We start from the raw sequence: 10,533 nt of genomic DNA, 5'->3' as shown, positions 1-10,533 counted from the left end.
TTCGCCTTGGGTTTATCCTGTTTGGGACTCTCTGGGTTTCTTGGATTTGGGTGGCTATTTCCTTCCCCATTTTAGGGAAGTTTTCAGCTATTATCTCCTCGAGTATTTTCTCATGGCCCTTCTTTTTGTCTTCTTCTTCTGGAACTCCTATGATTCGAATGTTGGGGCGTTTCACAGTGTCCCAGAGGTCCCTGAGGTTGTCCTCATTTCTTTTGATCCTTTTTTCTTTTTTCCTCTCTGCTTCATTTATTTCCACCATTTTATCTTCTACCTCACTTATCCTATCTTCTGCCTCTGTTATTCTACTCTTGGTTCCCTCCAAAGTGTTTTTGATCTCATTCATTGCATTATTCATTTGTAATTGACTCTTTTTTATTTCTTCTAGGTCTTTATTAAACAGTTCTTGAATCTTTTCAATCTTTGTTTCCAGGCTATTTATCTGTAACTCCATTTTGTTTTCAAGATTTTGGATCATTTTTATTATCATTATTCTAAATTCTTTTTCAGGTAGATTCCCTATCTCCTCCTCTTTTGTTTGACTTGGTGGGCATTTTTCATGTTCCTTTACCTGTTGGGTATTTCTTTGCCTTTTCATCTTGTTTAGATTGCTGTATCTGGAGTGGGCTTTCTGTATTCTGGAGGTCTGTGGTTCCTTTTTGTTGTGGAGGATTAACCCAGTGGGTGGGGTTAGACGATTGGCTTGTCAAGGTTTCCTGGTTAGGGAAGCTTGCATCAGTGTTCTGGTGCGTGGAACTTGATTTCTTCTCTTTGGAGAGCAATGGAGTGCCCAGTAATGAGTTTTGAGATGGGTCTATGTGTTAGGTGTGACCTTGGGCAGCCTGTATGTTGATGTTCAGGGCTATGTTCCTGCGTTGCTGGAGAATTTGCGTGGTATGTCTTGCTCTGAAACTTATTGGCTCTTGTGTGGTGGTTGGTTTCAGTGTAGGTATGGAGGCTTTTGGACAGTCACTTATTACTTAAAGTTCCTTGTAGTCAGGAGTTTTCTGGTGTTCTCAGGTTTTGGGCTTAAGTCTCCTGCCTCTGGATTTCAGTTTTATTCTTCCTGTAGTCTCAGGACTTCTCCAACTATGCAGCCCTGATAAGAAAACTTCTAGGTTAATGGCTAAAAGATTCTCCCCCGTTAGGGACACCCAGAGAGGTTCACAGAGTCACATGAAGAAGAGGAGAGGGAGGAGGGAGATAGAGATGAACAGGAGGAGAAAAAGGGGGACTCAAGAGGAGAGAGACAGATCTACACAGCTGTCTGTTCCCAGAGTGTTCTCCGTAGCCCAGTCACCTACAAAGATTCACAGAATTGGATTGGGAAGAGAAGGGGAAAGGAGGAAATAGAGGTGTTCTGAGGTAGAAAACAGAGAGTCAAGATTGGGAGAGAATAATCTTCGGTTTAAAAATAGGGCTTCTCTTCTTTTTTTTTTTTTTTTTGTAAGGTTATAGTGTATTGAAAATGAAAATTAAGGAGTAGTAGAGGAGTACTAGAGGACTTTAAAAGAAATAAGATAAAAAGAAAAATAGAAAATAGAAGAGAGAAAGGAAAGAAAAAAAAGAAAGAAAAAGAAAAAAAAAGAAAAAAAAGAAAAAAAAAAAAAAAAGGAAAAAAAAATTTTTTTTTTTTCCCCCTAATTAAAAAATCGTAAAAGTCTATGGAAATGAAAGTTAAGGAGTAATGGGGGAGTAATAGGGGATTTTAAAGGAAAATAAAAGAGAAAAAATAAAAAAGAAAAAAAGAAAAAAAAATTAAAAAAAATAAAAAAAAATAAAAAAAGAGAAAAAAGTAAAATTATATCTAGGAGTTTCTCTGGAGCTGTTGCAGTCAGTGTGGGTTCGGCTCAGTTTCAGATAGCTCCTCGTTCCAGCTTACGCTTCTCGATATCTACAGGCTCCTCTGGTGTAGACAATGTTTCCTAGAGGGATTTTAATCTGTTGCACCAGTCCCTTCTGAAGCGGTTCCCTTTGTTTATTTGGCTTCTGTTTGCCGGTCTCTTCAGAGCCTCATTTCCGCCCTGACACAGGCGGGCGGAGGTGGACTCCCATTCAGGTAGCTAGTTCCGTCGCTCTGCGGGGAGGGGCTTGCGCCGCGGGGCTTGCGCCGCGGGGATGGGCTGGGGCTGCCAGGAGGGGCTGACGCTGCTCTCTCCTCTGCGCTGCTCAGGCTCCCGGCTGTTCTATATGGAGCAAGCCCCGCGCTGCGCGAGGTTCCAGCCCTCGGGTGTTCCACAAAAGCGCGGAAGGAAAAGCTGCGCCTGCTCTCTGTGCCTTCCCCGTCAGAGCGGTCCAGGCAGCCAGGGGCTTGGTGGGCGCACTCTCCCCAGGTGTGGCGCGCCCACTCCCTTCCGCGGACCCAGTCTCAGTTTCCGCTGGCGCCAGTCGGGTGCGCGCGCCTTCTGCCCTCCGCGTCCCCAGCCCCAGTCCCCGCCCGCGCCGGTCGGGTGCCTGCGCCCTGTGTCTCGCCGCGACCTTCCCCTCCCCCCTGCCTCCTGCCTCCGGCGGGGCTGGGCCGGTCCGCAGCCTGCGAGCTCCTCTCTGGACCCTCTCGGTCTCTTTGTTCTGCGAACGGCCGGCAGTGTGTTCGGGCCGGCTAATTTACTCTCTCTCTTTTGGTCTCCCACAGTTCAAGTTGGCAACTCACAGAAGCTCCCTCCGATTGTCCTCAGGGCACTCAGGCCCGGACCCTACCCCAAGCAATGCCGCCTAAGAGCTCCCGGGACGGATCTCCGTCCTTAGCTCTTTTGTTTCACTTTTTATCTTTTATATTTTGTCCTACCTCCTTTCGAAGACAATGGGTTGCTTTTCTGGGCGCCTGATGACCTCAGCTAGTGATCAGAAGCTGTCTTGCGAAGTTTGCTCTGCGTTCAGTTATTCTTTTGATGAATTTGTAGGAGAGAAAGTGGTCTCCCCGTCCTACTCCTCCGCCATCTTGGCTCCTCCCCCCGTACTTCCTCTTCTGTGCTCAGTCACTCAGTCATGGACTGTAGCCTGCCAGGCTCCTCTGTTCATGGAATTCTCCAGGTAAGAATATCGGAGTGGGATGTCATTTCCTCCTCCAGGGGACTGCTACTATGCTATCAGAGTGGGAGATTCAATTACTTTTAAAGGAACCCAGAGCCTATTAAATAATGCAGAGGACACATTTTAGAGATATTACTATTTTAAGCATTTTCATGGAAGTAGAAACCTTAGCAATGACACCATCATATAAGAACTTAATCTAAGTAAAACAGATTTCAACATAATCTCAGAAGCTATCTCAGAAGTTTGTCATGTATGTATTTTGGTATGATTTAAAACCCATTTTCTTCTTTTTTGGTTCTTTTAAAAGGTGAAAACAGTGTTTACCTTCTAATAGATAGGATAAAGCTATAAAATATCATGGACTCTAGAGTGACCTTTATTTTTTTTCAGTAATTTCCAGTTTCTTTAACTGTGATTTCCTGTGTAAGTCTATTCAAAGATGCATTGTTTTTGGAGTTCCTTCCTAGGAAATAACAAAAATAGCTTTTTCCATAAGGGATAGTCTTAAATTTTGAATATTTTTTTCTCATAACAGCTTATGATTTTTAGTCTTTACTATTAAAAATAAAATGCTTCTCTTTTCAATAGTAAAAAATTATTTTCATTAGTCAAATAGAACCAAAATTAATATTTTAATGTTTAGCATATCATAGTACTATGAAAAATATTTACAAAGGACTTAGAAGATTAAATAAAGTGCTATGAAAGCCATTCTTTTCCTACTCTTTAATTTCCTTCATGAAAGAATGTACTTTTTTTCCTAAGTCATCTAAATTTAACATACTGAGATCTATTGAAACTATTAGAATAATAATAGGACTTAGTTACTAAGTCAAGAACTGTGCTAGATTTTAAACACATTAATTAAACTCTCCAAAAACTTTGCTAGGTACATTTCACTATTTCTCAATGAGGAAATTAAGGTTCAGAGAGGTGTAAAAATGAACCGTATGTATGGGTCAGTGTATGAAGTCTAACTCTAAAGCTTGGTACCTTTTCAAGAGCTATAATGATTATTACCAAGATTTAAATTATTTTAAAGAGCTGAGCAATAAGAAATTGTAAGAATTAAATAATTTGATACTTGGAGATATGAAAAATCAATATTCTTCCAGTTAAAGTGTAAATATAAATGTCTTATGTATAATGTGTGCTAAATTCTTTAATTTTTAAGAACAGTATTATACTTCTATAAAATCATACTGATTTGATAATCATACTTTCAAAAAATCCACAAAATTTTTGTTTCCTTTACTATTTTAACATCTACTAGTGAAAAAATGAAAATTGGCCAGAGAATGGCCAGTACTTATGTCGCTGCATCTAATGGATATTCTTTGGCTGAACCAGTGCAGCACTATGGTATGTGACGAAAAACTACAGTATGATAGTTAATAAAACATTTTCTGTGGGAATTATGGTTAATCAGAGTTTTTATAAAGAAATTGGTAAATGAACCAAAGACTTTCAATTACTCCCTCCTAGAGAATATAATTAATTTAAAAAATCAGAAATAACAAAATGTTGTAAGCCAGAATCAAATGTAAAGAAGAAAAAACACAGTAGTCTAAAATTGTATTTAATTTTTAAAAACAGAACTAACATACAAATTACGTTATTTTTAGGGATTAAAAAAAACTAGTTCACATGCAATTCAGAAAATGTAGTTCAGAGAAATGTATTTCAGAGCTATTCAATGTACTTGAAACTTTAATCTTAATATAAGATTTTATCAAAGGGAAAGAAATAGAAAACAGAGTGCAAGAGACAATATGATATTTCTCCCAAAAGACCAAGATTATAATATTAATTAACTTTAAAATTCAATTTTATATTATACTTTGAACTCTGATTTCCATGCCAATGGAACATCAGCCAGTATTGCATAGTCTTTTGATACTCAGTCAAGAAGGGCCCTCTTCTTTTTCTAAAAAAAAAGTTACATTCTTTCTACTGATAAGTTTTCTTCTTATATCAGGATGTCATTGGTATTTATTCAACACTTTACATTGGGTTGGTTGCTATGAGATTGGAAATTATTTATATGAATTAATGGAAATTATACTGTTTACCAATTTTGATGGTAGAATTTTGAGGTTAAGAGTAATTCTAATCACCTTGTGATTTTGCACAAGGAAAAGTACTAATATTACTAGATAGATACATAGAGCAAATAATGTTCCTAGGTATTTTTGGAGTCAATTTTCTGGATTTTTTTTTTTTTTTTTTTCAGTAATCCTCCTGAAAACAGAAAGTAAGTTGGTGTTTGGGAGCTTCTGATAATAATAGTAAAGATATTCATTGGGTGTAATTTTGTATTTTATATGTGCTTTTGCATGCCACATTTTATTTCATTCTTACAGTCACCCTGTGAGGTAGGTGAATTTATCCCCAGATGATTGAATTACTAGACAACAAAACAGAAAAGAAAGTAGCACTTTAAATCAGGTCTACAAGTGATGGAGGAGGGTGTTAAGGTATATTAAGTGAGTTTAAACAAATTTCTTTTTTGTTTGAAACACCATATAGCTGGTATAATTGTATTTTAATTTGTTTTTTTTTGGAGGACAAAATACTTTATTAATTCATCTCTTTATTGATCTGGTTGCACTGAAAAATTTTTATTCACTACACAAAATACTCAAAAGCTGGGAGCATTTTTCATGCACAGACATTCAGTTTACTGTCTGCTCTCATGCTAGATAGCAAGTTCCTGGGATATAGTGAATATGATGAACTAACTGTTCTTTGAGTGTAAAACTTTGAAATTGGAAGTAATTATGAACTTGATTTTCACCATTTTCCTCCTTTTTGTGTATCTGTGCGCATTAAACAACAACAACAACAACAACTAGATCTTCTGCCACAACAGATCAATTATTAGCAGCATAACACTGATTTTCAAGAATCACTTTACTGCTATTCTGCTGTACAGTTTCCTCCAACTCTACAGTCGCAATCTTTGCAGAGTCATTTCAACACTTATAGCTTGAATCCACAGTTCAGTGGTGGAGAGTATGGACTTTTTTCATGTGACTTAAATAAATCCACTTATGTGGTTGTCCATAATGCTGAAGATGGTTACCCTGGAATGCAAAGGTCCAGAATAACTTATTCTTCCATTTGTATTAAGGGCCAGGAAGAACACTGTGTAATTTGTGGTGATAAAACATCAGGATATCATTACAATGCACTTACTTGTGAAGGTTGCAAAGGTAAGGATCAAGTTAAAACTTTAATCCTAGCTTTCACTGAAGAGTTATGAAATTTTAAGCATGTAGGAATACTTTTTAAATTGTGAAAAATAAAACCATGGAGAACCAATGATATATTTAAAATGATCAATCTGTGGGATCAAAGACATGAAAATGGATTTAACGAAGTTTTGAGTTTTTAAAAAATTTTGTGAAGGCTTTTATAATTAAATATAAAATTCAAAATATTTATGTGACAGAAAGTTTCCGTGTTCCTAAGTGAAGCTGATGTTAGAATGCAAAAATGTCTTCTAAAAAGATCTGAATGTTAACTATTATGTTTTCTCATGTGGCTGGTATAATTCTTGAATTAGGAGGAAATTTCAATTAAGTGACTTTTAAGATTCTATCCAAGTCTATTTTCTAGGAATGCTTTTCTTGAAAACAAACAGGAGATCGGCAAGTGAAGATAATCACTGACGATGGCATTTTCAAAGAGTAAGATAGTCTTTGATGAAGTTTTGAAGCACTTCTATATTTTTTATTCACAAATGCAATATTAGGGCAGAAGCTAGAAATGATTAGATCAATACTGCACTAGTAAACATCTTAGTTCAAGGTAAAGTCTTATTGTTGGAATCTTACATTCACTTCCTACAAAGAATAGTCAAAGACGAAGGGAAAGGAGGTACCAGCTTTATGAATGGAAAAATAGCTGGGCCAGTATTTGCTTCATCTTAAAATGCAGGGCCTTGCTGTTAAAACTAGGCTTCTCTGGTGGCTCAGTGGTAAAGAATCCACCTACTAATGCAGGAGATGTAGGTTCTCTTGGGTAGGGAAGACCCCTGGAGAAAGAAATGGCAACCTACTTCAGCGTTCTTGCCTGGAAAACCCCAAAGACAGAGGAGTGTGGTGGACTACAAATCCATGAAGATTGAACAACAACAGCTGTTAAAACTAAATTGAAGAATGAGGCACAGTTCTGAAAACCTAAGCTGGGCTTTCTAGTCCCTTTGCTGAATCTAAGTCATGAAACTCCTATTCTCAAGTGTGTCTACAGAAAGAATATGGCAGGCTACTACGAGGGATATTGACTAGTCTCATCAGCTTCACTGCTTCGAATGGAATAAGAGGAAGATAGCAGGGATTATTACATAGGAATGGGAAATAAAGGAGGGAATGAAAAGAGATTGCTAAGCAATGATTTAGGAAAATGTAGACTCTCCACCCACTCCTTGACACACATGCATGCGCGCGCGCGCGCGCGCACACACACACACACACACACACACACACACACACTCACACAAAACTGCTCATTCAACATCTTGGACTAGATAAGTTAGCATTATCTCATCTGGAGAAGTGCTAAAAAAGTAAAGAGGGGTAAGTTTGGAAGAGTATCTCTTCCTTTATGAGTTGAGGTAGCAATGTGAGGAGAGAAAAAGAGAGGCTTTTCTTATAGTTTTATTTTATGTGAGCACACATTCCTTCTAGGCAACCTTGAGTGATGTGCCACAGAAGCATGATATTCTCTAAGATACAGTTTTTGAAATTCTTTTAGATGATATAACCATAAAAAATAGAGAGTTGGTTTAATGTGTTTGGGTTATTTAGCTTAATTTCCAGATAGATTATTTTTAGGAATAAACATGGAATAAAATATATCAAACAGGAGATGATTAAAACAATTATCCTGATAAATGTATATTAAATCAAACTTTTTTATTGAGGGGAAAAACATTTTATTGAAACAATTTAGTTAGCTTAATTGCTTTATGATAAAGATTAAAAACAAGTAACTAAAAAATAGCTTATAGTAAAATTTTAAAAACTCTTGTTTTGTTACTAGGGTTTTTTCGACATAGCATCACCAGGAATGCAGTATACAATTGCAAGAATGGTGGTCATTGTGAAGTGGACATGTACATGCAGACAAAATGTCAAGAGTGCAGACTGAAAAAGTGTAAGGCAGTAAGAATGTAGGGAGAATGTATGTACTGTTGTGTACTTTTTTTGAGAAGGGTTTTAGTTTTTATTACCTACTGGGAACTTATATTCTTCAAGTTATTTTAAACATATTTGAACATAATATATTTGTCTAGATTTAAGCAGGGGATCCCTGGGTTGGGAAGATCTCCTGGAGAAGGGAAAGGCTACCCACTCCAGTACTTTGGCCTCGAGAATTCCATGGACTACAGTCCATGGGGTTGTAAAGAGTCCAACATGACTGAGCAATTTTCACTTTCACTTTCAAGCTATTTCTCTAGCAACTGCTAAATTAGAATAACCAGTTATCAATCTTGGTAATTATTTATATAAACTCTGTTCTATACTGTATTTATCTGACTTTGGTAGTAATCATATTTTCTTCCTAATTGGAAATCCTTGAATTTTTATTTTAGTTAACCTAAAGTTATATAATTGATCTAGAAAAAGCAGAATTTTAAATTAGTAGTTTCTCTTCAATGTACCAATTGACATTCTGTTGCTTCCAAGATATCATGAGGAAATTTCTCTAACATAAAAAGGTCTAAATTTATAATTTTGAGATATAAAATTAATTTTAATTTATGTCTAGGATGATTGTAGTTTTAAGCAGACAAGTTGTTGTGGAAAGAAAAGAAGTAAGTAATCTAAACAGTAAGTTTAACTTCTGTTATACATGCTTACCAAAATATAAAGGTTCTTTTTGAAAAGACTAGTTTGTGATCACATATGTGTACATGTAAGACATTTTCATCAATCTTATAATGGTATTTGATGTACCCAAAACATTTCATGTGAATTTTGTAATATCACAGGTTTGCTTACAGAAATCCAGTGCAAATCAAAGAGGCTTCAAAAGAAATTTATGCAGAATAGCTTTGGCTCTAACATCAAAATGGAAGACAAAGGGGTAAACAACAAGATTGTATCATCCACCACTATATCTGGAAAAGTGGCAAGACTCATAAAATGTCTTGTTTCTTTGATGATGATATCTTGTTTGATAAGTATGCGTTATAGTTTCCCCCCATATTTTCTTACAGATTCAGAAGCACATGGAACGAACTCAAGAGGAACATCAGCTCATTGACAACATTGTGGCCACTCATCAAAAATATACAATTCCTTTAGAAGTGACAGAAAGATTTGTATGTGTTCATTAATGACAAGAAATAATTTGTAATTAACTATGTTAGAAAATAACAGCATAATCATAAAAGTTTAAAATTTAAAGTTATTTGAAAGAAAGAAATTATAAGTTGTATTTTTTTGTTGGTTAGCTGCAGGGATATGCAAATCCTGAACTGATCTTTCTGCAACTCTCAGGGATAGTCTTACATAAAAAGAGGTTAGTGGATTTCTCCAAGGGACTTCCAGGTATCACACTGCCTTTGGAAAAAATTAAAGTAATTTAATATGTAATTTTTAAAAAGTTCCTTGTTTTAAAGGAAGGTCGCATTTTAAGAAGACAAAACCCTCTAGTTTTCTACCAAAACTGCCTCTAAATTAAAAAACATATTGACTTTGTTTGGTTTAATCAATCAGGTGGATGAAAATATAAATATTTAAAAATATTATTCAAGTGACTTCAAAGACTTAGGGTTAAGACAAACTATGGTTATATGTTTTATTTTATTTTTGGAAATAAATTGTTTTGGTTTTTAGATAAAACAAACAAAATTCCTTGTACCATACCAAAAAAAAAAAAAAATCAAGCCACTGTTGGCCAAAACGTAGCTCTTTATTTATATATACAGATAACTCTCTCTGAAAATAAATTCTTCAAGGCTAAACCAACTATGTTTAATTTGCGTTTGCCATAGGAACTTTTTATCTGGTTCTGACGAAAGTGCACTAAAATATTAAATGTGAAATCACGATTATTCTAAGGGGACAGTTAGGATCCATCTCATAAATAATATAAAAATGTTAAATTCTATACTTGAAAATTACCTTTTCCTTATCTATTTCAAACAATTATGTGATCTTTTCATAGAGGATTTGAAAATCTGACCAATGAGGATCAGACTGCATTATAGAAGAGATCAAAAACTGGAGTGATATTCCTTCATGTGGCCCAAATTTACAGTCAAAAAGAGTGTTTTTCATCAACTTCTGAAAATAAAAAGGACCAACTAACTCAATCTTAATAGTTATTATTAAATTTAGCAACAAATTATATAACATTGAGCTATTTTTCTTATATTTTTATTTTACTAGTTAATATACAAACAAGTATGTCAATAATAGCTGTTTGTAGTTTACCAATTCTTCGTTTTAGCTTTTGTTTTTTTTTAAAAGAAAGTCATTTTTTTATATA

The 10,533-nt window shown here is 35.5% G+C and overlaps 1 pseudogene; it reads left to right on the top strand.

Moving 5' to 3' along the window:
- The first annotated feature begins 4,328 nt into the window (after nucleotides 1-4,328).
- On the top strand, nucleotides 4,329-10,363 carry LOC133074508 (bile acid receptor-like; annotated as a pseudogene).
- The last annotated feature ends 170 nt before the right edge of the window (nucleotides 10,364-10,533 follow it).

The sequence above is a fragment of the Dama dama genome, chromosome 20 (assembly GCF_033118175.1).
Source record: "Dama dama isolate Ldn47 chromosome 20, ASM3311817v1, whole genome shotgun sequence".
Taxonomy (NCBI): Eukaryota; Metazoa; Chordata; class Mammalia; order Artiodactyla; family Cervidae; genus Dama; species Dama dama.
Note: the sequence above shows the minus strand (reverse complement) of the source record. Positions and strands in the feature narration are given on the sequence as shown.